General features: G+C 40.6%; 1 protein-coding gene across 3 annotated transcripts in view; it reads left to right on the top strand.

Moving 5' to 3' along the window:
• Positions 1-27,184, top strand: part of DIP2C (DIP2 acetate--CoA ligase C (putative)) — a 530,217-nt gene that overhangs the window by 94,765 nt on the left and 408,268 nt on the right. The window lies entirely within an intron of this gene.

Genomic DNA, 27,184 nt, shown 5'->3' with positions numbered 1-27,184 from the left:
GTAACTTTGGCCAGATCACATTTCCCATGATAATAATGGGAAATGTGATCTGCTTGCTAAAAATATGTGATAATTAGGATTTGGAGTATAATTTTACAAATTCTCCTCCAATTGCCCTTTAATAAATTAATGTGAAACTAAAATAATGTGATGGGGTGTGAAAACACCCTTTTTTTCCCACTTACTTTTAGTAAAAATAATGTTAATAAATAGAGCCCTAAAGGAGAAACATTTGCAAAATCATATATATTACACACACACACGAGGGTTGTTCCAAAAATTATGCCTAGATGCTCACAACTAAAATTTTATTATAGATTCAGATTTGAAAATTTGTAGTAAAATACTTTGAAGTCTTATTAACCGAATGACTCTACTCAAAATATTCACCATCTGCCCTCAAACATTTTCTCCACCTCTCAACCCAAGCTGTGAATCCACTTTGGAAAAATTCCAGTGGTTAGTGTATGACCCAGGAACGTATGACGATTTTAACAATCTCTATGTCTTCAAAATGTTGACCCCGGAGACGGTATTTGAGAGGGCAAAACAGATGAAAGTCAGAAGGGGCCAAATCAGGACTCTATGGGATGTGGCATTATTGCCCACCCCTTGTTGACAATGGCTGCAGATGTTGCCATCGAAGTGTGAGGTCTGGCATTGTCGTGGTGTAAGATGACATTTGACAGTGGAATTGTTGACCTTTTTTTGGTGGATGGCTTCTTAAGTGAAATAATGTATCGATCACTGTTGATTGATTGGTTTGGTTCCAAGTAATCGATGAGAATAACACCTCGGCAATCCCAGAAGAATGTGGCCATAACTTTGTTTACAGATCGCTGTGATTTAAACTTTTTTGGCCTAGGTGAACTTGGGTGTTTCCATTGTTTTGATTGGGCCTTTGTTTCTGGGTCATAAAGGAATACCCAGGTCTCATCTCCTGTAATGACATTTTCCAAAAACGTCTCAGGGTTGGCTTCAAAGTTGATCAAAGGGTCATTGCACACTTCCACCCTCTGGGCCTTATGATCCCTGGTTAATTGCTTTGGAACCCATTTAGCACACACTTTACGATATCCTAAATCATTGATTAGTGTTTCTACAGTGCCATGGCTACATTCAACTTTATCACTGATATCTCTGATGGTCACACAACGGTCTTTCTGAATCATGGCATCGACTTTGTGTTGGTTCTCTGCTGTCACTGCAGTTGATTGGTCTGCCACCGCGAGGTTTGTCGCACATGGACGATTTTCCCGATTGAAAAAACTTCATCCACCTTCTGACATTGCTATAGTCAATTGTACGCTCCCAATACACTTTTTTCAATCTTCTGTGGATTTCTGTAGCACTGCAGCCTTTTTTTTCCAGAAATTCAATGATGGGTCTTTGTTTCATCTTGGATTCCATGGTATTTCTTGGACTACCTAAACAAAAATACATATATAGCTAGCAGACATATTAAACTACAAACTGACAAAGTTTCAAACAAATGTTGCATATTATTTTAGAGTTATGAGCACTTAGGCATTACTTTTTAGATAACCCTCGTGTATATATACATGTCTATATCTGTAATTAAGAATAGTCAACTTAATTAATATAAATAGCGCCAATGTCGATATCATAGAAGATATAAAAGGATCTTAGGGGCATAATAAATTGGCTGTGTTAGTTCCTTATATCCAGCAGCGCTTGAAATTGCGGCCGGGTGCGAGTTGTTTCCTATTGAATTGGCTGTGAGAATTTAAGCACGGTAATTTAAATTTCAGGAAATAATGCAGCTTTTTCTTGCAGTCCCATAGTTGGTGCAAAGCCGCAGAAAATTATTAATTAAGGTAAAAATGACGGGATTTGGTTTAGAACCCCTGGGACACCTTCCTAATGACTAATTAGGCAATTGGAAGTTTTCAGTTAGATTAATTGGACCAATAATAACACGTCATTATTAGGGTGGTTAGTCTGCAGAATTATGGGATAAAAGATGTGTGACAGTTATATGAGAGTGCTGTATGGTTAGGACAGATGGTTTTTAACATTTTCAGGTGTTGTTTTTTTTTTTTTTTTATAAATGTTTAAAGTGGCTTCAAATTACTCAAAAATTAACTTGTTGCCATTTTTATGCACCCCACATTTAAGTAGAACACTTATTTTAACAAAAAAACTGCTTTCTATAATTTTTTTCACTGCTATTAATAGACAAAAATCAATCCATTTGAAGCAATTTAAAAGGACAAAATATTTTTTCTTTGGGACTGTAATAATCTATACTGTAATCCAATATTTATTTGATGTTTTTTTTAAGGTACAGCCTGATTTCCCCATTTTTTTAAAAATATATATCCTATGGGTTTTTGCAGAATAAAATCTGCGCCCAATTTTTCTTCAATTGGATAGCGCGAGAATCAGAGGTGCGCTTAGCTTTGGTAATCAAAAATTGGTCGTGATAATTGCATTTATGTTCGGCATCAAAAATTTTGTGACCAATTCAAAATGCCCCATGTTTTGTCCAGAGAGTTTCTTAATAGGACTAAAGAGATGATCCAGATTGAACTGCAACGATGTTGTAAGGCTTATAGTATAGTTTCAGTTAATAGTCACAAGCTTGCTAAGTTTTACATATTTCAGAATCAAAATAGCAGAGGATCCATTAGTTTTTATAGTTTTTTATTTTTTTATTTTTTTTGTACCCCACCCTATCTCTAGAACTTCTTTCCTCAGTAAATGGACCATCTCTAAATCTAACCATTCAGTAAATTCTCCCATAAATCCTATCTGGCGTGAAGCAACGTGAGGAGCCCAATATGGACAACATGATAATCTTATTACGTTTGGTAACCAACTTAATTTATACAGAAGCCAGGGCCGGATTTTCAATGGGGCGGGTGGAGCTTTCAGCTCCAGGGCCTCCCATCAAAACAGGCCCACAGCATCTGTTGTGCTGCTGTAGACAGGACATTTTTTTTCCTGCTGCAGTAGCCTGCTAATGGCCATCAGAGACCCCGTCCCCTTCCTCACCAATTGGGGCTTAATTAAAGGTGCCCCGGAAATTAGTGAGTGACCCACTACTGTTTTTTTTTGCCTGGATGGGACCAGTCACAGCAGAGCCTGCAAGGTTCTGCTTCCTGGAGCTCCTCTATTCCACTCAGCCCAGCCCCCGGGATGACTGTGCAGTGTGCAGTGTAGTGTATACAGCCTGTAACTACTGATGGCTGAACACAATGATATTCAAAAAAAGTGGTGATTCTGCTTCAAAAATCCAGATTCCAGGACCAAGTAAATCAGGTGCAACAGGTGTATAAATGTATGTATATGTTGTGTGTTTGTGTGTGTGTATACATATGTATATGTGTGTGTGTGTGTGTGTGTGTGTGTGTATATGTATATATATATATATATATATATATATATATATTATATACACACACACTCAGCTGGTGTTCTCTGGCACTTACTGTTAAGCTGGGTGCACACTGAGTGATCTGTACTCTGCCGATATGTCGGGCCGACATACCGGATCCTGGGTAGACATCAGAACAAGGTAATGAACGACGGAATGATCGGATGATACCGCATGCAACCGCGGGAGCGTGAATATTGGCCATACACGCTGAGCAATGCGGCCGATATGTCGTTCTGTTTTGGCCGGAAACGACATATCGTGCTGACATCTATACCCAGCTTTATTTTGTGTATGCATGTATTTTTTATTCCCGTTTCCCCTTTCTCCCCTTTTGTTTTGCTTCCCCCCCCATGTTCCTCCTGTATCCACATGTGTGCCTCCTGTCTCTCCATGTTGTTGTGCCTGTCTTCCTTCCATCTCCCGTTCTTCCCCCTGTCTCATTCTTTCTTCCCGTCTCCTCCTGTTCTTCCCCCTGTGTTCCTCCTGTCTCATTCTTTCTTCCTATCTCCTCCTGTTCTTCCCCCCTGTCTTCCTCCTATCTATTCTTCATTCTGTGTTCATCCAGAATTTTTCGGGGGTAAACTGCAAATATTAAGTTTCCCCCGGGTGTATGAAGGAGGGACCGCAGTAGATATCTCCGATACCTGCTGAGATTCCTCCATTCCCGCTGGCAGCCGCATCGCCTATAGGTTTCTATGGGTGATGCGATGCTGCCAAATTTACCAACACCCCCTATGGAGACCCCACCCCCACAACACTAGTCACACTCCCGTGGCACTGGTCACACCTCCTGTGTCACCACACAGTAGGCCCTTCAGAAAATTCAGCTCCAGGCCCATGAGGACCTTAATCTGGCACTGACCGGAGCTATTAGGAGGAGTGACATTTTTATAACATGTACTAATCCAAGCCACAGAATGCAGTATTTTTGTTAAATGTTTTTGGAATCTTTAAAGGTGGACTCCACCTTGAGATAAATGTAGATCTGTCTCCTGCAACTTTAAATTGCTCTTTTTTTTCTTGTCTCCTACTGTTGTTGTTTGTTTATTTATATAACTGTTAAACCCATGATAGTATTTATTACTGGACATACCTGTTTATTATGTCTGTTCTGATTTTATGACACAGCTCTTCCATGCTATCTATATTGGATACCATTGTATCCATGTAACAGCTTAGACTTGTGGTATCCCAGGGCAATGAAAATAAATAATGAAGGCATTATATGGCAACACAGTGCCTGAGAGCAAGTTGGGATATTTTGGAGCAAGTATGGTGGTAGAGCTTATTTCCTCTTCGTGTTAGGGACATGGAAGTGACGTGAGTGAGGGCGGAAGTGCGGTTCTATGCCCATAAAGGCCACCTAAAGAAGAAAGTTGTCCCTTCGCAGGCTTGCTTCGCTCACCACGCTTCAGGCTTGGTGGCTCGCTACGCTCATCACAAGGTTATATACCCCCTATATGTCCACATGGATGGTAGGGAATGACTTTAGACAGTAGCTGATGACGTCAGGGTCCTCTCCGCGAAGGGAATCTAGACCCTACGTTATGGGTTTGAGTGTGATTTTGGTGGTCTGTGGGTTTCTTGAGGATGCAGAGGTAGTTTGGGTTTTTATTTATTTTTTGGTGTGTTTGAAACATCCTCCAGTGCCCTGTAGGCTGCTATTTGTTTCATAGCTCCGGACTAAACTAAGCCTGTGTGATGGTGCTATGGGGGTGTGTGAGCTCATTGTAACCAAATTATGGGTAGATGAAGACGACTGTTATATGGGTCTGTGCACATTGACTAGTCACTCATCTGTGGTTAACTTTGCAGCGACCTACAAGTTTTCCGGCTTGTATGGCACATTACATAACTACTGGAACAACTAAGCATGACTCACAAAAAATGTTTATTGATATCTATCTATCTTTTTTTTTTTTTTTCCCCGGCTGCATGTTTGAGCTTAGAATATTCGCATCATGCTGCTTTTGTTTAATGTCAAATTGGCACTGCAAGCATCTGGATATCTTATGATGTGAGATAAAAATCAGTATTTGCATTCTGCATTAAAATTCTATCTACACAGAAACACGTCTAAATACTTTCTACTTATTTACAGGAACACATAAAATAAGATTATGTTTAGCAAATAACTTGTTCTCAAAACTGTTAAACCTAAATGAGCCCTGATGTTTGCCTGAAGAGTGTTACATCTGCAAGGTTTCATCATATTATTTTTATTTTATTTTTTATTTAAGGTCGCTGACTATCAGTTTATTGAGATGTCTGGGAGCTGCTAATCTCTCAGTTCTATATTATAAGTTTTTGTTAAGACATTTTAAATCCCAACCTTTTACGTTTCCATATACAGTATGTAAAATTCCAAATTAGCAGGATCAGACAATCGATTGAAGTATCCATTGGTCTGACTGTTGGATCTATAATTGGGAAACATGGTGATGTAACTTCTATCAGTTACAAGGAGAAAGAAAATCTTAACGTTCATATTGTGTGGAACAGTATATATGGTATACAATTTCTGCTCTCATGCAGTATATTGAACTACTTAAAATTTAGTATTGAGTGGAGTTTATTATATTAAATCTGGTTTCTTAACATGTGATTTGCTTGGTCCCCAAAGTGTCCCGCAGCACTAGCTGATTTTTATGCCCCTACTGTACTTCTCATCTAATGCAGGTAGTACTTGGTTTAGGGGAGGGACATTGACAACCACTGCATATTTAAATTAGGCAATCACTTGTAGTATAAAGGAGAACTGTGTGTGGACCATTGGATGCTTCAAGGACCTAGTCATTGGGAAAATGGCACAACAAGTAAGATGCCACTTTTAGTGGTGGTATGGTAATCAGAGCCGTAACTAGACTTTTTGGTGCCCTCTGCCAGAAAGAGCATTGGCGCCCCCCTCATTTTTCAAAGGGACATAATGCACCCAAAAAAGGGGAATGGCCTCATGGGGAAGGGCCAGGGAAGAGATAGGAGAGGCCAGGAGATGCTGGGGATGAAATAAGAGGAAGCTACAAGCAAGAATAATAATAAACAGAAATGTGACAGGCCCAAACAGCGCCCCCTGACCTGTGGTGCCCTGTGCGATGGCACCGGCCGCACTACCCTAGCTACGGCCCTGATAGTAATCTGTACCTACAGTAATACTAGATTTGCAGTAATTTTTCCTTTAGATGTGCTGCACTAATAGGCTTTAAAAGTAAGTGCTGCCCAAATAGAAGCTGCATGTCCACTAGTTTTGCTCCCAATTGTCTGTGCAGGAAGTAAATGTATATATTGTGTATATCCTTGCGGCCAGACCACTATTCCTCATCCAGCCAGCTCTGGATATCATGCACCCTCATTGTGAGAACACCCTGTTACAGCCCACTGAGCCCAGTCACATCCCATCAGATGTGAGTAGAAATGAAGTTGACTCTACATCACCTGTACTTGCTTATGCTCGGTTCTGGAGCTCTCGCAGTGTGAAAACTCAAAAGATACGCTCCACAAACAGGCGCATGTTCAACCCTGAATCAGCCCCATAGTGTTTCTTGTCCTTCGCCACTTTATAATAAGGTTTCCCTGTTGTCATTATTAACATACTTGGTTAAAATAGAAAAACAATAATGCAACAGCAAATATTGTGCACAAAGCAGCAATAGAAAAGACACTCGGTCTCTGGTGTATATCATGGCTGCTTTGTAAACAAGTATTCTAAAGATGCTGGTGTTATGTTTAACAAGTGGTGTCATGTATTCCCAGTCATAGAAAACAGTTGTTGGTCCATGTCTTGCCACTAAATTAGTTCTGTAGCATATATATGACAGCACTTACACATTCATGAAAATGCAAGAAGACATACAGAAAATACCCGGCTCAGGTTTGGTGATGAGGAGTGGAATCGTCTGACTTGTAAGAGTCTAATCATAATTCACAGCCTCACTCGTCAAACCTTTTAACTCTTGCTAATCCTTTTTCTCTGCTGCAATCAAACATTTTATAGAATAAAACTGCAAAGAAACCAAGGCTTGTAGGGTAAGACTCCTATAATTGCAAAACGAATTCTGGGACACCCACGTAACGATTGTCCATGCAGTATACTTCACTGCATGCTTCCTTTTTCCAAGTAAGGGTAAAGTAGTTAAAATGGCTGCCGACCAGAGTCTGACCTCCTGTTGGTGTACGTTGGGCAGATCTTTGATCCGGGGAGACTGTTCAGCCCTCGTCACCGGATGGATTTGGATGAAAACTTCACAGAGGTGTGGAAATTGGTCTGGGATGCCTAACTTAATAAGTTGAAGATTTAAACCCAGTCAACGCCAAGTTTTTCAGCTAGTGTGTGTAGTGTGTGCGTGTGTACATATATATGTGTATGTGTGATATATATATACACACGCAAACACACAGTACTGTGCAGAAGTTTTAGGCAGGTATGGAAAAAATGCTGCATAGTAAAAATGCATTAAAAAATAGAAGTGTTAATAGTTTATTTTTATCAAGTAACAAAATGCAAAGTGAATGAACAGAAGAGAAATCAAAATCAAATCAATATTTGGTGTGACCACCCTTTGCCTTCAAAACCGCATAAATTCTTCTAGGTACACTTGCACACAGTTTTTAAAGAACTCGACAGGGAGGTTGTTCCAAACATCTTGGAGAACTAACCACAGATCTTCTGTGGATGTAGACTTGCTCAAATCCTTCTGTCTCTTCATGTAATCCCAGACAGACTCAATGATGTTGAGATCATGGCTCTGTAGGGGCCATATCTTCACTTCCAGGACTCCTTGTTGTTCTTTTTTACGCTGAAGATTGTTCTTAATGACATTGGCTGTATGTTTGGGGTTGTTTTCCTGCTGCAGAATACATTTGGAGCCAATCAGACACCGCCCTGATGGTATTGCATGATGGATAAGTGTCTGCCTGTATTTCTCAGCATTGAGGACTCCATTATTCCTGACCAAATCCCCAACTCCATTTGTTGAAATGCAGCCCCAAACTTGCAAGGGGCCTCCACCATGCTTCACTGTTGCCTGCAGACACTCATTATTGTACCGGTTTCAAGTCCTTCGACTCAGAACTGGCAGAAACCAAAGGGGATGCCGGCGCTTAGAATACTAGCGCCGGAATACCAACACCTGTCAGATTCCCGGCGCCGGCATCCAATAGGTAAGTAGCTGGGGTTAGGCTCTAGGGGGAGGGTTAGGGTTAGGCACTATGCACGGAGGGTTAGGGTTAGGGTTAGGCACTAGCTGGGGAGATTAGGTTCAGGGCGCGGGGAGGAAGGGTTAGTAGTAGGGGAAGGTTAGGATACCTACCGGCAGGTGTCGGCATCTTAACCCTGTCAGAATGCTGCGTCTGGATTTTGACCGCTGGGAACCTGAGTGTTGGAATCCTGCACCCAACCCCTAACCTACCCCTCCCACAGTATATCCCTAACCATCCCCTTTGGCAACCTAACCCTAACCCTCCACTACCGCAGACTAACCATATCCCTCCCCTACCACAGCCTAACCGTAGCCATCCCCCTAGTGCCTAACCCTAATACTCACCATCTGGATTCATCAGGATTTTGTCCGTCGGAATTCTGCTGCCGGTATTGTGACCGTCAGGATGGCCATCGCCAGGATCCTGACTACATCCCTAAAGCAACACCTATTTGTAACAGCCTATCAGCAGATATTTTAAATAAGCGGTGCAAGCTATACCAAATTAATCACAAAGCCGAAAGATGGCGGGGGAAGAGTGCAGGTGAAGGCTTGGGGTGCCATCTGTTATCCATCACTGATATAAAGGCACATGGCTGTAGGTCGAGTGCTTTTATAAAGGCCAGGGGTTATTATTCTTTACAATACACAAGTTTTCCCAATTAGTCATTGAAATGATTACATGAGAATGCACTGTTTATACAGATAATTATTACAGAAGTTTGTTCATATAATTTACATCACATTCTATTTGAAAACATTTTTTTGTACACTTTTGACTGCAATTTTTGAAGTGCCAGATTAGGTGATTTCTATTTATTTATTAAAGCCCATGTGTTTGACCTTTATATAACATCATAAAGTATTTGTTCATGTCGGACATCTGACTTCATTCATATAGACATCAAAACTTCTATTTTATTCAGAGTCAAAGCAGTTCTGTACATAAAATGGTTATTATGTAACTACCCTTTACTCTTCATTTACATTATTGTAACATGAGTTTCATTTCTAAAATAACCCATTAATATTGTTTCACAGTTTCAGTATGCATGTACGGTGTGCAGTCGGGAAGCTGGCGGACCTAATCCCGACAGCCGGCTTCCCTACTGTCATATCCCGTCAAGGATCTAAAGACAGGCGTCGATATGCCGACGTCTGTCATTAGACATATGCCGGGAGCCCGACTTTCGGCATCCCGATCGAAGGGACGCCGAGCACGGATAGCCGCGGTGGGGGGGAGGGGTAGGTTTAGGGTTCCCGGGGGGGACTTGGGGTTAGGCACCCCCCCCGCGGGAGGTTAGGTTTAGGCTAGGGGAAGGGGGGGGGTTAGGGTTAGGCACTGGGGGAAGGTTAGGGTTAGGCACCCCTAAGGGAGGGTTAGGGTTAGGGCTTAGAAATAGGTTAGTATATACTTACCTGGGACGATCGGGATTTCCTCCTCTGCCGGGATGATGGTGTCGGGATGCCAACCGCCGGGCATGGGTCCGGCGGTAAATCATACCGATTCCGCATGTACAATAAAATAAAGAATTATGCTGCTTGTAAGCCTTGTGACCAGGGCCTCTTAGGGTGGATTATCAACAGGGGTGGGTACAATTTGAATAAGGGGATCCCCAGCCACCATTTGTAGCTCATACCAGGTTGTATGTTGAAGACCATCCCAAATTTGGGACCTTAATGACAGGCAATCAATGTATCAATGTAACTTTCCCACACTGAAAATAACCTCACAGTATTTGCTCCTTTGTGTAATAGGGTTTCTACCTTATTACACATAGGAAGTAAATTGTGTCCATTCAAAGGTAGCCAGCAAAACTGATTGGATGGCTTCTGCAGTTTGTCCTGTCAGCTGATTGAGGTCATTACTATGCAGACATATTGCTTTCAAACTATTTGCAATAGCTAACCTTGATAAAACATAAGGTGCTGTGCTAATAGCATACTTAACTCCAGATATGCACACCTGCCACACAAGATGTCTACTTTCAAGTCGGGGAGGGGGGTAACTCCATAAAATAACATTTAGGTATTTGTATATTTCTTTTTTTATGTACCATGACTTACTTGTTATTAACTTTCATTAGTTACAGTAATGTAAACTATATTTAGGATAGTGTACTGTAAATTATTAGGGTGAATCATTTAAAGATCTAAGGCTGCAGGACATGGAAATCCTTTACAATATGATGTCACTCTTTATAATAATGCACAATGCAGCTGCTTTTCATAATAAAAACTGAAGTGATGACATCAGAATGCACCTATTATTATACAGATATTATTTAGAGCAGTTCGGATATGTATTGACATTTATTGTGTATTTTTCAAATGGTTACTCATCAAAGTATTTAATATATTGCATGGCATCACATATGTTATTGTAGCTGCATTGGCTTAATTATTTCATAGCAATACAATCATTCTTGCATGTTGCCCATTTTAATACTTTGTTTATAATATTTATCATAATTGTATATATAGCTGGTATAGGGGAGGTTTAAAACATGGCTATATGCAATATGGGAAAGGAGATTAGTAGGCAGTGCTTTGCTTACAATTGTCTAATGAGCTGGACCACTCAATACTGTGTAAACCATCTGTCACGTTATTGTTCTGCTGTAGATCTGAAATACCATCATCTTTTATTACAATTGAAAATTATTGTGATGCTTTCAAATATGCAGCAAAACTAATTTATGTTGTCTTGTAAATATAGCTACTGTCTTTTTCTGTGATTAATTTTGGTCATATTTTCCCTGTTTTGAAGAAATCTCCCCATTATGCCACTCCCGTGTCACAGTTCCCCTTACCACCTACTGTACTTTACTTTTCTCCAGTCACTGAACCCAATTAAACCATTGTGCGTTCCATAGAGGGGAAATCTCTTAAGCACTAGTAGGATGACCATACCCAGCCATTGGCCAGCTTTCCAGTAGGAAGCTACTGCATTGCCCCCTGCATTTTCCTCCTTGCCCTTCATAACCCAGAATCAGGCTACATGTTAGTAGTCTAAGGCAGGGACGGGGAACCTCCTGCCCTGGGGCCTTATAAGGCGCTCTGTATCATTTGGTCTGGCCCTCAGAGCTTTTTTCTGCTAGCCTCATTTGGCTAGCAGGGTCCCTAGAATGGCACCCTGCAGCCAGATTCTATGCAGCAGTGCCACCTGGAGCATCCTTAGGATGCTTCAGATGGTCACACCGCCGCCCTTACAGGTCCCTGGAGCATCCTCCAGATGCTCCGGGCATTGCTGTAATCACCGGCGATTGTGGCCCCGCCCCCATGTGACGCCACGCAGAGGGGGCATGGCCTAAACCAGGCCCGCAAATAATGTTACATATATCAAAATGGCCCTCGGGCAGAAAACAAGGTTCCCCACCCCTGGTCTAAGGTCTTCAGAAATAGTCTGTGCTACTGATAACATTATTAATTCTTCATAACTGGTTATATACAAATGACCCCATCTAACTAATATCAAATCTCGCTTTTAGGTTCAGCACAGGATTTTTAAGTATAACACACGGCATAATCTCTGATTGAGTAAAAAGCTGGCAGATCAAAATTACACCTTGGCAAAACCATGTTGTACTAGGGTGGCAGATTTAAAATGTTCATAGAGCTTTATATTTGGGAATGGGTGAGTCCTATCTTAATTCTATATTTCAGTGTAAAAAAAAAGCTGCTCTGTGTTTGTGGGCTACATGCAAAAGCAGCCAGTGTTTTCCCTGCATGCAAAAATAGTCAAATAAATATAGAACTGAGACGGCATTGGGGGCACAGGACTATTAGGTGTGCCTTCTAAGCAAAGACCATTTCTATCCTCCTTACTCCAACATGTATGCACCTGTTACTGTGGCTCAGTGCCCAGAATCCACTGTGGTAATTACAGTAAGCCCTTGTGTGACTAATCCATCCTACACTCGCAGGAATACGTGAGCTGCTGGAAGAATAAACATTGTATGGAGAATTCTCATGTACCACATTGCATTTAGTACATAGCAATGGCAAAGAAGTTATGCTTATGTCTTTTTTTTTTTTTTTGAGAATGGCAATATTATCTTAGCTTATATAGGTCTTTGGAAAACTGTAAAGCATGCAATTATTGGACATTACACTTAATAACATGTAGGAAACATACAAGAATAACATAAGTATAACAGGTCATAGGCATCTGCACTGTTTATCAGTTTATCATCTAATTAGGTAGTTGGGACAAAACAAAGTAGTTATGAGACATTTCAACTCATGTGTTGTGATCCAAACTGATCGCCATCATGCTATGTGGTCTATCAATATACACACACAACTGCTCTTAAACAATTAATAACATAAGCAAGTACAATGGCCTAGCATTAGCAAAGGCAACTTTATATTTATAGACACAATGTTACTTAAATCTTAATATTGCCACAGTTGGAGACATTCTCAGGCAGACAGAGAGGTAAAACTATCCAGTACTGAAATGCTATGACAGTGTTTTATACTACAGTGCCATCATCCTGCTGCCAACAGTCAGTGAGTTTCCAAAGTATACACTACTAAAGTAGACACAGTATTATTAACCATGCCACTTGGCTTATATCACAGTAGGGTTATAATGTATCAAATTAATTGAATTCCTAAAGTGATTGTCATTGTGAGGCTAACACCCTAGCTTCACTTTTTGTACATTGTAGAATTAGATTTGATAATAAAGTGTAGTTGTCAATAATTTATATAAAGCATATTTTCAGGGATTGATAATCCTTGCTGTCATATTTGGGTTTTTTAACAATGCTTTGGGTTTGGAAAATAAAAGTTCAATTGAACCAACAGATTAATTGCCTAATATAGGTAGATTGGTCAAATATTGGCTGGTAAAACATAGGTCTAATGGGTGCTAGAATTCATGAGGATATTTTGGCTTGTGGTATGTTCTGTTTTTCTTGCATCTTACACAATTCTATGTCCTGCCACCAAAAAACAAAGTGGCTTAGTTCTTCATACCATGTACAGGTTGGGACCTCCATATCGAAATATTCCAAAATACAGAATTTGTTTGAGCACGAATGAGACACCTTTTGCTTTCTGATGTGTTAATGTACACAAACTGTTTAAGGCACAAAAATATTGCATAAAATTATCGTCAGGCTGTGTGTATAAGGTGTATATGAAATATAACTGAATTTTGTGTATGTATGCACAGAAACTTTGATGCACAAAATCATTAAAAAATATTGTATAAAATGACCTTCAGGCTGTGTGTATAAGGTGTATACGAAACATAATTGCGTTTCTGTGTTTAGATTTGGGTCCCATTCCCAAGATATCTGTTTATGGTATGCAAATATTCCAAAATACGAAAAAATCCGATATCTAAAATACTTCTGGTCCCAAGCATTTTGGATATGGGAGACGAAAGTTCTGAAATCTTGCATGTAAAAAATGAGGGGTTTTTTTACATGCAAGATTTCACTTTGACCCTACCTTAGGGGAAAGGTGCGTTAGTCGGATGGTGTGATTGCATGATGAAGGAGCTCTGCCATGTATGCTCTGCGTGAGAAGCAGACTTGTGGATTCTTTCCCCCCAGAGCATACAAAGTCATATTAGATCTTATAAACAAATCAGCGTTCACTGGGAATAATGGAAAGTGCAATATTGTTGCTGGGAAACTGTTCTGTATGTGTCGTCTATGATCAATGTAACTAGTTATTTCTTTTGCCTCTTTGTTTTTTTTTTCCCCCCCGTTCATGGTGAAATTAATATAATCCTTCTCTGTTACATAGATGTTGACAAATGCAATTGCAGATCTGCCATTTTGCTAAAGTAAAACCATGCTATTAGCAGGCATCTTACTGCACCATATGCGGAAAGTAGATGACTAAAGGTATAATTAATGCACACTGTGAGAATCTGCAGAGAACACTCCTCAGGTTTACTCAGTGTTTGTCGGCCAGCCAGAAGAACTGATATATTTCCCAGGGATGTTTCATTCCATCCCACACTTGAATTTAAATTGGAAAGTAAAAACAAATGATTGGGCCATTTAAGAAAATGCAAGAAGAGGGGCATGTTAAAAATGTCAGTGCATGATCATTTTACTTTGTCTGTGTTAATGTTTTGGCTACGTAAAGTTACCATATAATGACGTGGAGGTAGCAATTTTATGGACTGTACTGATAAATGATATGCAAACCTATTAAAAATCTTCTCCACAATGTCCAAGCTTCGGCGTGAATTAAGCTGCACTGAATTCCAACCCTCATCCCACACAAAGTGCTAGAGCCACCGTCCACAACTTATACTGCTTGCATAGGCCATCTGATACAGGACAAAGATTAAGGGGTCTATTTACGAAGCAGTGTTAGGAGACAGAGTGAAAAGCGATAAGAAAGTGATCCGGCGCCAGCCAATCAGCTCCCAACTGTCATTTTTCAAACACAGCTTGTGAGATGACAGTTGGGAGCTGATTGGCTGGCGCCGTATCACTTTTCACTCTGTCTCCTAATACTGCTTAGTAAATAGACCCCTTAAGGCAGTAAAGCATAGTGTGATCAACCAATCTGCAACATTTCTGTTAAGGTGCCCACACACAGCGATATTTTACCCGATCTGGCCGATTCCGACACATTGGAATGAGAGATTGTGTAAAATATGCCGAAATCGTGAGTCTCCACTCCACGATGCGATGCGCGTCCCCGCAGGTCGCACATCGCATCTTCAGATCTGCTGTGCTGTAGGGCAGATCTGACAATCTCAAGTCAGGATGCACTGGAGTGGTTAGGAGGCACGATAGATCGTGCGTCACATTGGCAGCTTTTTCATACCAAATCATGTGCAGGACTGCCGGTGAGCTCCAGGGGGATATCGTGTACATCGGCTGATCGGGAACACATCGCTATGTGTGTGGGCACCATTATTTAGGAGACTACTAGCCAGTCACACAAATCCCTGTTTGAGAATTGATTCACAGTTGCGCAAAAGAGAATTTCCTCTTCTAAACAACAAAAAAAAAAATTCTAAATTATTTCAGGCCCATTATTTAGGTGAATAACTCTTTTGTACAGAGTGAGTAGACTTCATGTTCGCATGTAAGCCTCATTGTGGGCTAAAGAACTGATAGATATTTGAGCAGTATTCTTGAATGATTTTGAGAAACACATTGAGATTCATAAAAAGTGGAATTCAAGAGATAAACTTTGAGTGACTGAATAGTTTTAATAGTCTCGAAAGCTGACAGTTTATCTCTCTTGAACATTTGTTTCATAATCTTACATTATTTGCCATTTATTTATTAACAAGTAGCAAACACTTACAGCAATATGGTTAAGTATCCTGTAAATACCACTTTTACGGAGCCGGGAGCCAATGTAAGGAAATATCAGCACCCCGGTGGTAGGAAAGGGTATTCTAACAAATGTGATTACCTCGTTCTTGAACAGTGTGGTAATATTTCTTGTGTTGGAGGATTCCAGACATCTCTTAATCCATCCTCGATTGTTAATCTGTCATTGTACGTTATGCTAATCCCTGACTATGCTAATTGATAATTGTGTTCAAATACTAATAGTCATTTACCTCTAATTAGATTTCCACACTGTTGATTGCTTAGATGAATTACATTTACTTCTTAGCTGTATTTAAGGATACATGCAAAATCCATAGACAGGAAGATGGCACATCTGGAGTAAGGAGCAAGACACAAGGCTGAACTGATCTCTATTTATAGATCAGTTCATGTGACTGATGTAGAAATGATGGCTAGCTAGAAGCTGTATGTTTCAGAGACATTTTATACCAAGCATGTGCTAATGGGAATGCTTAGTCTTTTTCATGGAAGGTAACTTATAAACTACGTTCCCTTTTAGTGGAAATTAAATGTGGCATCACCTACATGCATCAAATGAAGCGTTGCCTTGGTCGATATTCAGGAGAATGTAGAGTATCATTGTACTGTGAACCAGTGACATCTTTGGGCTATTTTGTAACTAAAGACGTTGGTTCCTAGGCTGTCATCACCTGCATGTTTGTTTTTTTTAGAATAGTGTGTTACACTATTTAACAACTATGTTTTGCTAATGTATTAAAAATGACATCTTTTTAAAAATAATAAAGTTTTCTTATGTCTGTAATCTGTATATGAAGAAGCGCAATAGGTTGATAGATGGAAAGTTCGCTGTAGAGTTGTTTTGTGCCTGTTCCAGACTTAAAGGGTCCATGCACTATGTCTCAAGGTAGAATATTCATGTATTATTAAGCCCTCTGCTCTTCTTGACCACCCCCTGGTAGGCTGTAACAGTGCACATGCCCATTATCCTACATTACAGAGGGGGCTTGTCCTGAAACAATGAGGTTGTTTGTGCGAGAAATCAGCGTTACTGTTTATCAGCTTGTGGTATATGGGAGGACGGCAAAGTATATTGGTGAATTAGAGAGTGATAAAATAAAGAAGCATCAGATGACATATAGGCGGGGTGCATGATGCATGATGTAGCCGGTCTTCGCATGCATGCCGCAGTTGGTAACGACTGTATGTATGACGGTCACCGCAAAAGACTGCTCTGTCATTAAGAATAGCCCTTTGTGATGGAGAGACTTCCGGGTCTATGACCCTGAAACCCCTGCGCGTCCTTCTGGATCCCTCTATCAGCACTCTGTGGAAAGAAGCCCATAGGTTTCTATGGGTAACTCCATCAGGAAGATGGCGTTACCCACCGCAACCAAGCACTCCGGGGCTTGGTGCATATAAAAAATGTGGTCAAACCCGCATGTTCGGGGTTTGACCGCATTTCTCACCTTCCTGTGTTTTACTGAGTTTTCAAAGTATCTAAAACCTCAGTGATGTTGCTGGTGAAATGATGACTGGAATATCAGTTCAGATCACAAAATTGCTGCTTCCGCTGTATGTAGGTGGCATACTGTGTGTCCTTTTCAGTTAATGGTTTTCCTGAGTCAGAAACGCACAAAGTATTATCCGGGAGAAGGTGATGGGCAGCCGAAGCAATGAAAGTAATGGATATGCCAATAATCAGCACTCGAAGTACAACGTGAAATAATACTGATGTGACTCTAATGATATTACTATTACATATTATATTAATCTCATCATGGGTAATTCTGGGAAACATGGTTTTGTGATGCACTTAACAATACCCATTTCCTTGAATCGTTATCAGGAGAGAGCGTAGCTATTAAAAATGCCATCTCCATCCTTTAACCACATTCACGTCTACGTCAAGAGAAGCTTTATATTTGCACAAGATACAGGAAGATCTTCCTCCTTATTTCTTGCTGAGATGCTGTCAGACCCCTGTATTGTTATCACTGCAGAGAACGAGGATGTAGCACAAATAAGCGTAAAAGTGTCTTGATCACATGATTAGCCTTCGAGACTTGTATTTTCAATGCAAGGTTACACAACCTTGGTAATAATGCTACTACAAAGCCGGCAGTTGGGCTATAAAGCAGAGGTGTACGAGGAGGCTCCTTGTTGCAAAGTCTGACCCCAGTGTAAAAACCATTCTCCTGTCTGTGCTATCAGCCTATCACCCACTGTGCACATAAAACACCTTGTTCTGCCATTTCCCATTATACCTGCCTCTCACAGCGTGCCATGTGACTGATATTGGATCACATGATCACTGGGCACTTTAATTGTTGTAAAATCTTCCATGATCTCAAATGGTGCAATCAAAGGAAAGTTCCAATGTTTCACACTTTGCCAAGGGGAATGCTCTTTTTCTACCCTAAATCTTTAACACCTAATACTTTTTTTTGTCTATCATTCAAATGCCAGATTCCAAAAATTAACAGGACAAGTTGGAATATATTCTTAAAACTATTCTCTTATATTCTTCCTTTTAGATACCAACCTAAAATGAAATCTAGCCCCATTTGTTGCATGGTTTTCTCATTTAAAGAAAAATCATGGGACCTGCAGACTAAAAGAAGCCCCACTTCCTTTTTTAACAAAAGCTTCCACCAAATCTTTGCTTCCCCAATGACTGGTCCTCCTATAAAACATGGACATTGGATATTATTGACTGTTCCTCTGACGAAGACATAAATCGTTGTCTGAAATGATGCACAGTTGACTTAATCTTTTCAGTGACCAATACCAAATTGATTCTTGCAGTCATTATTAACCTTTATCATTAATCTTTATTTATGTAGTGTAAAGATATTATGTAGCGCTTTACAGGAAATGTTTAATCATTCAAAACTATCCCTGTCCCATCACAGTAGAAGCATGGCAGGAAGGATAACAAAACATTTTTTTTAAAGTCTGTTCTAAGTACTATAACAGAACATCTACAATAACATTTGTACGTTTCAACTCACCTTTTGGCTTTTCTAAACAATGCAAGAATTCCATGGCGGGTGTCAAATATGGCTAATTTGTAATTAATATACACTGGATGCTTGCATGCATGAAAGAACTGTGACAGACTGAGTCCCTACGGATCTAATCAGTATGCAAGGGGGGTGGGGCTGTCCTTTCTCAGTGGAGGAATAATTTGCTGTCTGCAGTCTTATGAAAGCAAGCCTTGCAATGACTCGGGATGTGATCAAAAGGAAAACACTAGAGGAATAGTAACAGCCATTGAGATTTTTGTGTGAAGAGTAGTAAAACCAGCTTTCAACCTTTTGAATGGAATTCTTGAGAGAAAAGGGGTTCTGAATTCTCTTTAGTGTTTTTGTGTGTGTGTGTCTTTATATGGTATCCGGATTAAAGATAGACAGTATCTAGATAGACACTCAATAGGTCGACACCAGATGGTCGACATGCAGTAGGTTGGCAGGTAAAAAAGGTCAACTGTACATAAGGTAGACAGTGAACTAATGGTTGAACTATTATTTTTTTTTTTATATTTTTTTTAATTTTTAGGGTTAGAGTGACAGTTGGGGTTAGGCACTTTCTGAAGTTAGGGTTGGACACTAGGGGGACGGTTAGAGTGAAGATTAGGCTTAAATGAATAAATAAGAAAATGTCGACCATTTTTGTGTCTAACATATATGTCCTTGTCAACCTTTTGTACCTGCCGAACATTTGCACTGTCGTCCATTTGTACATATTGACACTTTGCCCCTGACGACCTGTTGACACTGTTGATCTTCTAAACCACACCCGTGTATGTTTGCATGTATGTGTGTGTATACTGTATATGTACGTATGTATGTATATATATATTATACACATTATATGCAGGATTGATATTGTAGTATGCATTTTTGTAGTTTTTGGGACTTTTGGTCATTTCGAAGCAAAAAAAAAGTCACATCAAGCTCAAATGGCTAGTGTTTCACAGGCACCAGTGTTTAAGGTAGGGATATGCAATCAACTGCAATTCAGTTGTCTTTCAGAAAATCCAAGTAATGCAGCCCATCCACTGCTAGATGCGGGGACGACGGCACGATTACGACATAGTAATCCGCCATCGTCCTCCTAGGGGTGAAGTGCATACACTGAATGTTCAGACGTTCAGTGTATGCAGATCAATCATCCCCGAACATGGCAACCTCACGGCGGTCGTCAGGTTGACCGACATGTTCGGCCGATGATAGATGTTAAAAATGACCAGCGGGCGCGCGCATCGCTGGTCGTTTTAAATCATTTTACTGCCTGATTTGCGGGCGATTACCAAGCGATTGAGCGATAACGACGGTTGTTATCGCTCAATCGCTAGGCTTAATGGCCAAGTGGATAGGCACCTTAAGTGGACTACGCTTAATTTTCAGAAATTAAATAGTAATAATAATGCATGAACTAAATATAATAAGCAACATTCATTTTTATCAATATCAAATGACTATTGGTGCATACACACGGTCAGATCTATCAGATGAACGATGAACTACAAAGGACAAACGATTTGAACGATTTTAGCAACGATTTCATGAACTATGAACGATTTTTGACAGTATTAAAATGAATGAAAATCTGACTGCAAACACTTCAGATGTCAGATATCGTTATCTGACAAACGGGAACGCGCATCGTTCATCGTTGCAGGGACACATGTCAGATTTTCTTTCAGATATGAACGATTTTTAAAATCGTTATTGTACAAATCTGAAGGAAAATCTGACCGTGTGTATACACCATATCATATAAAAATTATAAAATTTAACAAAATAAAAACCTATATAGGCCTACTCCTAGGATATCAGTAGGTCATAATGAAATAGCTGGTAGACTTATTGGATATCAGGATAGGTTTCTAAATGGATAATAGATAGTATTTACATATGTTCTAGTCCAAGTCAGCTTATTTGATCATATTGAATATTTCTCATCTGGATCAATTGGACATTTGTTCAAATCAAACAGGGGCAGGTCAAGCCTGGTGTCAGTAGAAATCTTTTTTTGTTTTTTTTTGTTTTAAGTGGTACCATAACTCCGCCGCAGGGGGTGGGGGGAGAGGGTGTTGTGGACAAGCTTGGGATGGGCCCTGGACTTGCTAATGAATGAAAATGCAGGCACAGCTACAGCTGAGGGGAGGTCCTCACAACTCATAGTGAGTATCATGAGACTCAACGCAAGTGACTAGAGGCGCTAATACTGAGCTCTGATTGGAGGAGCTCCGCACTTGCTCTTCTGACCCCTCTTGTATGGATAGACATCAGTGGGTTTTTAACCACCGGGATAAAACTATTGATGCTTCAAGTGTTGATAGTTCCTGATCATGCACAGACCACATCCACCATCGGACTCCAACAGTCAATATTCACCATCAATGGCTACTAAACCTTGATGGTTCATGGCCAACCATAGTTTCAGTGGCCATGATTCAGAATCACACACTATACTTATATGAGCACAGTTAGCCGATGTTTTAAGTACTGCGCATGCGTTTGAGGCAAACATTGCGAATGTATCCCAATTCTCCAGCAAAAGGCAGGACAGGCTTGGTTACAGAACCCTTTGGACACCCCCCTATTGACTGATTAGTAAAAATAAATAAAAAATATCTTAATTCACCCACCCAAAAAAAAGACATGTAATTTTTGTGACGAAAATTTTAAAAGTTTTTAAAAACGGGTAAAAAGTGGGGGTCCTGATATTATGGGGGGCTATATGGATGAGACAGGTGTTTTTGAGATTGCAGGAAGCTGCAGCAGGTGTATTTTTTTTTATTTATTTTTTTAAATCTTCATTTTAGAGACCTCAAAATATACTAGTAACCATTTACAGGTACCCCAAATTTAACGAAGGTACTTATTTTTCAGAAAAAAACATTGCTTCCTATCATTTTTCCCACAAATATGCAAATATGCACATAACAGCCCTTTGCATCAAAATAAGTTCACTAAATACCTTTATTAGGGCTACTACTACTATTCTATATTTATTCCCAGGGTCACTGAAGCTTTTTATGGGGCACAGACTGATTTCCCCCCAAAAAAATTTCTTTTTCGCTTTGCAAAACATTCGCCTCTCAGCGTTTTCGCCTGTTTTACAATTGAATAGGGCAAAAAGCGAGGACGGGCATGGAGAAACCATTGCGTCAAAACAGGCAAACGAGTCGAATGCAATCCGCTTTTTGCCAGACGGCACTTTTCGCGGCTACTTGAATTCGGCCCTTATTGTAAGGATACAGCATAGCTGGATAAATTGCTCATATTAATCCTTCGTATGTATGTACACAATTTGCCCACATAGAAATCAGTGGGTAATAGTCCTATGTTAGTCAAATATTGTTAGGTTTATTGAATTAAAGAAGCCATTCAATGAAAAAATTAAATATATCATTGCGGAAGGTTATAAGCAGGGCTTAAAGTGGTCCTGGAGAGGTGGTGGAACTCATCTCCCCCTCCCACCACGCTAGTCTGACAGACCAAAACAAGTGTGAAAACTGTTCTTTACACACACATTATTGTTTATAGGAAACGGTAAAGTGAATGGCGGGGGGCCTGGGGGCTGCATTGGACCCAGAAGATTTTGGGGCTATGACAGTGAAATACATTTTAGCACTCCTGCCATCAGCTGAGACTATAATGTTAGATCACTTAAAAAGAAAAAAAAAAGTTCTATATCATCACTGTTATTTTTCTGCCATGCCTCTGAGTTTGTTTTTTTATGGGGTCCCCACAAACTAGTCTACGTCACTTGGATGCCTAATGTTTTTTTATTTCCTTACCTATATGCTGGTTTCTCTGAAATGAGGGAGCTCTGAAGAAATTGAGACTCCCTAGGCAGACAGTGAGTGGCTCTCTGTCTGTGGGACTTCTGTGCAGGGACTTGGTGGAGGTGGAACTAGTTCCACTTGCCATTAGAGGTGATGGAACTCACCGCTCACAAGCGGGTCGATGTTGCCCAAGTGCGCATGCACACTAGGGAGTCAGCTCCGTCGTGCGCCAAGTCGTCGTTATGGGTCTCGCAGCAAAGGGGGCGTGCTGTCGATGGTGATTGACAGCACGCCCCCTTTGGTGGGCGTGCCGGGGGCGTGGCTGCCCAGATGGAGGCGTTCCCATGGGAACGCCTACCGTCTGGGTCCGGCCCTACTGGCATCACTAGTGATGTCAGTGGGAGTGCTTTTGGCTCTGATAAAGCCAAAAGCACTCCTGGTCTTGCGGCAGCGAGACCCTACCGCAGGGTCTCATAGCAAGCCCGATGATCGCGATGGTCTTGACCATCGCGACCATCATTTTGGCCGCTCGCTATAGCTGTGGGTGGTCAACCACAGCTATGCGAGCGGCCAGGAGGCTGCTCCAAAAAGGAGCAGGGACGGCCCTGATTCAGAGCGAGCGCTCTGTCAGAGCGTCCGGCTCTGAATCAGGCCCTCAGTTCCACCCTGTTCCTGCCCACTTTAACCCCTGGTTATAAGAATAATCTTTGTAATTACCATTCCCCCTTTTTTGTTTGTTGTTATGCTACTATTAACGACTTATAATTCTGTACGCACATGGCAACTACAATTACAGGGTAATAATGTATTGAGCAGAGCGGCTTTGGAAAACACATCTGAGGTCCATGAGCACTATAAAATCATGGTGGGTGTGAGGTGTGTGTGACTGGCGGCCATACTTGCTGCCCTCTGGAGATGTATTTGAAAGTAGATAGTGATTTGTAGGATGCTGGCTAAGAAAGTGCAAATGCAGCTTATAAAGATACATCTCTTGCTATTTAGAAAAAGAAAATAACTCTTCTATATGGGATTGCAGCTTTAAATATTTATACCTTGTCTTTCAGTAGACTTGGCTGTATAGCTGTAGCATCAACTCTTTAACAATATGATTGCAACATTTATATCATAACAGTTGCTCTTTTCAGATAAATCGCCTGATGTCTGAATATTTGATATCCAGTTAAGAATTATCATATCGCTGTGTGTGCGTGCGCGTGCCAAGAGCTTCCCATTGGAGTAGGTGGCTTTTGTCGAAAAGGTTAAAGACACATAGAAGCTGGGAAGCTGAAATGTCAGCTGAAATGATGCAGAAACAGACAGCACAGGACTGTCGTCTGATCCATACCTGCAGATCGAAGAGAATAAGTAGGATTATAGAAAACCAGCAACCACTGCAGATAACCAAAGACCTTGATTTTCTGAGATTTGAAATGTCAGCGAGCCAATCTTGCCACAGATCAACCAGTTCAAAGATAGAATACAGATTGTTTACAGAGTTTCTGCAAAGAAAGGTATTGATAGTTCATTCTCTGTGCATTAAAAAATAACAACGAAAAATATGTCTTCAGTGAGCGGAATGAGAAATGGCACATATTAGGAAGTCTTTGTACTGCATACTTGTGCCTGTGGTGCATAGCAGAAGATGAACACAGCTTTAGCATAGTAGTGATCTATTGATTACTTTGGGGAACGCTTTGTCTCTACTCACTGGATGGATCAAAAATAGCACAAGCTGCATTCAGGGTCTGTCTAGTGTCCACTGAGTATAGAAACAACGATCCTCATAGCCATCAATAGATTTGTATTTTGAAATCCACTTAACGGAGTGAATGTCATGACACAAAAGTTTGTGTAAAAATTGTGAGTCAAGCACAGCTCTTAAATGCTTGTTGGCAATAGCACTAAATCAGTATCATATTGTAACATTGATTGAATTAAAGCATCTCATGCAAAATGAAGTTGTGTATTTTTGAATATATCACTGTTGCAGGCTATAAGAAGAAATCTGATAATTAGCATTTACTTGATTTGTTTCTAAAGGCTGCTATTCTGTTTCTGCAGTTTCATGTTGCCATGGTAGTTACATATGGCACATGATGTAGTGAGCAGAGAGGCTTTTGAATGCTCCTCTGAGCTCTGTCTGCACTGTAGAGTCCTTCTCATCCTTCTCTTCCCACTTCCATCACAGTGTCTGTGTTTGTGTTGTGCAGGTATATTTGTACAGTATATCCTCCAGAGAGATTTTGTAAAATGAGATCATGATTTGTTTAAAGGTACTTGTTTAAAGACTCGTGTATGTATGGGATTACTGTCTTAAACTGCAGTGAATACAGAAAGAGCATTTGTTATTGTCATCATATTGTCACCACAACGTTATCTATAATCCTACTTATTTTCTTTGATCTGCAGGTAAGGATCATGGGTGTATCTATAATTGGTGCTGGGTGTGTGGGGGGGCCCCACACCGCACACCCTGCACCTACAGTCAGGTCCATAAATATTGGGACATTGACAGAATTTTCATATTTTGGCCTCTATTCACCACCACAATGGTTTTGAAATGAAACAAACAAGATGTGCTTTAACTGCAGACTTTCAGATTTAATTTGAGGGTAATTACATCCAAATCGGGTGAACGGTGTAGGAATTACAACGGTCTCAATATGTGCCACCCACTTTTTAAGGGGCCAAAAGTAATGGGACTATCAACTCAAAAGCTATTTCATGGACAGTTGTGGGCTATTCCCTTGTTATTTCATTATCAATTAAGCAGGTAAAAGGTCTGGAGTTAGGTGTGACATTTGCATTTGGAATCAGTTGCTGTCAACTCTCAATATGAGATCCAAAGAGCTGTCACTATCAGTGAAGCAAGCCATCATTAGGTTGAAAAATCAAAACAAACCCATCAGAGAGAGAGCAAAAACTTTAGGTGTGGCCAAATCAACTGTTTGGAACATTCTTAAAAAGAAAGAACACACCAGAGAGCTCAGCAACACCAAAAGACCCGGAAGACCATGGAAAACAACTGGGGTGGATGACAATAGAATTATTTCCCTGGTGAAGAAAAACCCCTTCACAACAGTTGGCCAAATCAAGAGCACTCTCCAGGAGGTAGGTGTATATGTTTCAAAGTCAACAATCAAGAGAAGACTTCACAAGAGTGAATATAGAGGGTTCACCACAAGATGTAAACCATTGGTGAGCCACAAAAACAGAAAGACCAGATTAGAGTTTGCTAAACAACATCTAAAAATGCCATTACAGTCCCGGAACAACATCCTATGGACAGATGAGACAAAGATCAACTTGTACCAGAGTGATGGGAAGAGAAGAGAAGAGAAGGAAAGGAACTGCTCATGATCCAAAACATACCACCTCATCAGTGAAGCATGGTGGTGGTAGTGTCATGGTGTTGGCATGTATGGCTGCCAATGGAACTGGCTCCCTTTTATTTATTGATGATGTGACTGCTGACAAAAGCAGCAGAATGAATTCTGAAGTGTTTTGGGCAATATTATATGCTCATATTCAGTCAAATGCTTCAGAACTCATTGGACAGCGCTTCACAGTGCAGATGGACAATGACCCGAAGCATACTGCAAAAGCAACCAAAGAGTTTTTTAAGGCTAAAAAGTGGAATGTTATGCAATGGCCAAGTCAATCCCCTGACCTGAATCCGATTGAGCATGCATTTCACTTGATGAAGACAAAACTGAAGGGAAAATGCCCCAAGAACAAGCAGGAACTGAAGACATTTGCAGTAGAGGCCTGGCAGAGCATCACCAGGGATGAAACCCAGCGTCTGATGACGTCTATGCATTCCAGACTTCAGGCTGTAATTGCCTGTAAAGGATTTGCAACAAAGTATTAAAAAGTGAAAGTTAGATTTAGGATTGTTTAGTTTGTCCCATTACTTTTGGCCCCTTAAAAATTGGGAGGCACATATAGAAACCGTTGTAATTCCTGCACCGTTCACCTGATTTGGATGTAATTACCCTCAAATTAAATCTGAAAGTCTGCAGTTAAATCACATCTTGTTTGTTTCATTTCAAAGCCATTGTGGTGGTGAATAGAGGCCAAAATTTGAAAATTCTGTCAATGTCCCAATATTTATGGACCTGACTGTATATAGCCTTATACTTACCTGTCCGTTGTCTCCAGACCAGCACACTAAACCACAATCTACAGCACTGACAGAGAGAGGAGGGGGTCCGCACGGAGTCTGCACTCAGGCCCCCTTCTCTCTTAAAACGCCCCTGATCCATCTTCAGGTTCTAATATTCATTTGTATAGAGCCCATCTATTACACGAGGGTATGCATTCCTTATGCCGATGGACTGAATGTCGACATGGAGCCGTATTCAATTTGAGTGGACCCGTGATACTTTTCCGCCTCCCAGACTTTTCGCCTACATCGCGTGTTTTGCAGGCGGTAAAGTGTCGTGCGCGCGCCTGCATATCCCCGTATTCAATTTGA

The sequence above is a fragment of the Taudactylus pleione genome, unplaced genomic scaffold (genome assembly GCF_031769625.1).
Source record: "Taudactylus pleione unplaced genomic scaffold, aTauple2 ptg000380l, whole genome shotgun sequence".
Classification (NCBI taxonomy): domain Eukaryota; kingdom Metazoa; phylum Chordata; class Amphibia; order Anura; family Myobatrachidae; genus Taudactylus; species Taudactylus pleione.
Note: the sequence above shows the minus strand (reverse complement) of the source record. Positions and strands in the feature narration are given on the sequence as shown.